The sequence below is a fragment of the Durio zibethinus genome, unplaced genomic scaffold (genome assembly GCF_047325235.1).
Source record: "Durio zibethinus cultivar Kanyao isolate XHJ-2024 unplaced genomic scaffold, ASM4732523v1 HiC_scaffold_391, whole genome shotgun sequence".
Lineage (NCBI taxonomy): Eukaryota > Viridiplantae > Streptophyta > Magnoliopsida > Malvales > Malvaceae > Durio > Durio zibethinus.
Genome location: NW_028323014.1, coordinates 300,001 through 302,500, shown reverse-complemented (window position 1 = coordinate 302,500; position 2,500 = coordinate 300,001).

The window sequence follows — 2,500 nt, the reverse complement described above, 5'->3', positions numbered from 1 at the left end:
CCACCAGGGCCCAGCGTGTGCCGATGGTGCTCGAGGCAACCGCCCGCACCAGGGCCCAGCGTGTGCCGATGGTGCCCGAGGCAAGCGCCCGCACCAGGGCCCAGCGTGTGCCGATGGTGGTCGAGGCAAGCGCCCGCACCAGGGCCGATAGTGTGCCGATGGTGCTCGAGGCAACCTGTCGCACCAGGGCCCAGCGTGTGCCGATGGTGATCGAGGCAACCTGCCGCACCAGGGCCCAGCGTGTGCCGATGGTGGTCGAGGCAAGCGCCCGCACCAGCGCCCAGCGTGTGCCGATGGTGCTCGAGGCAACCGACCGCACCAGGGCCCAGCGTGTGCCGATGGTGCTCGAGGCAACCTGCCGCACCAGGGCCCAGCGTGTGCCGATGGTGGTCGAGGCAACCGCCCGCACCAGGGCCCAGCGTGTGCCGATGGTGGTCGAGGCAAGCGCCCGCACCAAGGCCGAGCGTGTGCCGATGGTGGTCGAGGTAAGCGCCCGCACCAGGGCCCAGCGTGTGCCGATGGTGGTCGAGGCAAGCGCCCTCACCAAGGCCGAGCGTGTGCCGATGGTGGTCGAGGCAACCGGCCGCACCAAGGGCCGGCGTGTGCCGATGGTGTTCGAGGCAACCGCCCGCACCAGGGCCCAGCGTGTGCCGATGGTGGTCGAGCCAGGAGCCCGCACCAAGGGCCGGCTTGTGCCGATGGTGTTCGGGGCAAGCGCCCGCACCAGGGCCCAGCGTGTGCCGATGGTGGTCGAGGCAACCGCCCGCACCAGGGCCCAGCGTGTGCCGATGGTGCTCGAGGCAACCGCCCGCACCAAGGGCCGGCTTGTGCCGATGGTGTTCGAGGCAACCGCCCGCACCAGGGCCCAGCGTGTGCCGATGGTGGTCGAGGCAACCGCCAGCACCAGGGCCCAGCGTGTGCCGATGGTGGTCGAGGGAACCTGCCGCACCAGGGCCCAGCGTGTGCCGATGGTGGTCGAGGCAAGCGCCCGCACCAGGGCCCAGCGTGTGCCGATGGTGGTCGAGGCAACCGACCGCACCAGGGCCCAGCGTGTGCCGATGGTGCTCGAGGCAACCTGCCGCACCAGGGCCCAGCGTGTGCCGATGGTGGTCGAGGCAAGCGCCCGCACCAGGGCCCGGCGTGTGCCGATGGTGGTCGAGGCAACCTGCCGCACCAGGGCCCAGCGTGTGCCGATAGTGCTCGAGGCAACCGACCGCACCAGGGCCGAGCGTGTGCCGATGGTGGTCGAGGCAAGCGCCCGCACCAGGGCCCAGCGTGTGCCGATGGTGGTCGAGGCAACCGCCCGAACCAGGGCCCAGCGTGTGCCGATGGTGGTCGAGGCAACCTGCCGCACCAGGGCCCAGCGTGTGCCGATGGTGCTCGAGGCAACCGACCGCACCAGGGCGGAGCGTGTGCCGATGGTGGTCGAGGGAAGCGCCCGCACCAGGGCCCAGCGTGTGCCGATGGTGGTCGAGGCTGCCGATGGTGGTCGAGGCAACCTGCCGCACCAGGGCCCAGCGTGTGCCGATGGTGCTCGAGGCAAGCGCCCGCACCAGGGCCCAGCGTGTGCCGATGGTGGTCGAGGCAACCGACCGCACCAGGGCCCAGCGTGTGCCGATGGTGGTCGAGGCAACCTGCCGCACCAGGGCCCAGCGTGTGCCGATGGTGGTCGAGGCAAGCGCCCGCACCAGGGCCCAGCGTGTGCCGATGGTGCTCGAGTCAACCGACCGCACCAGGGCCCAGCGTGTGCCGATGGTGGTCGAGGCAAGCGCCCGCACCAGGGCCCAGCGTGTGCCGATGGTGGTCGAGGCAAGCGCCCGCACCAGGGCCCAGCGTGTGCCGATGGTGGTCGAGGCAAGCGCCCGCACCAGGGCCCAACGTGTGCCGATGGTGCTGGGGGCAACCGCCCGCACCAGGGCCCAGCGTGTGCCGATGGTGATCGAGGCAACCGCCCGCACCAGGGCCCAGCGTGTGCCGATGGTGGTCGAGGCAAGCGCCCGCACCAGTGCCCAGCGTGTGCCGATGGTGGTCGAGGCAAGCGCCCGCACCAGGGCCCAGCTTTTGCCGATGGTGATCGAGGCAACCGGCCGCTCCAGGGCCCAGCGTGTGCCGATGGTTATCGGGGCAACCGGCCGCACCAGGGCCCAGGGTCTGCGGATGGTGCTCGAGGCAACCGCCCGCACCAAGGCTCAGCATGTGCCGCTGGTGATCGAGGCAACAACCCACACCAGGGCCCAGCTTGTGCTGATGGCGGTCGAGGCAAGTGCCCGTAGCGAAGGGCAGCCTATGCCGATGATGGTCGATGCATGTGCCATCACCATGCGTCATCATGTGCCATTGATGGTCGAGGCCTTGGCCGAAGTTCGATTTTGAGCCACGGTGCCCATGCTTGGCTCCAGCATGTGCTGGTGCCGCATTTTTTTCACTCGGGACAGCATCGCCGGAGCATCGCCGGAGTACCGCCGGAGAACCTGACCGGCGGCATTGGGGTTCCGGCGAT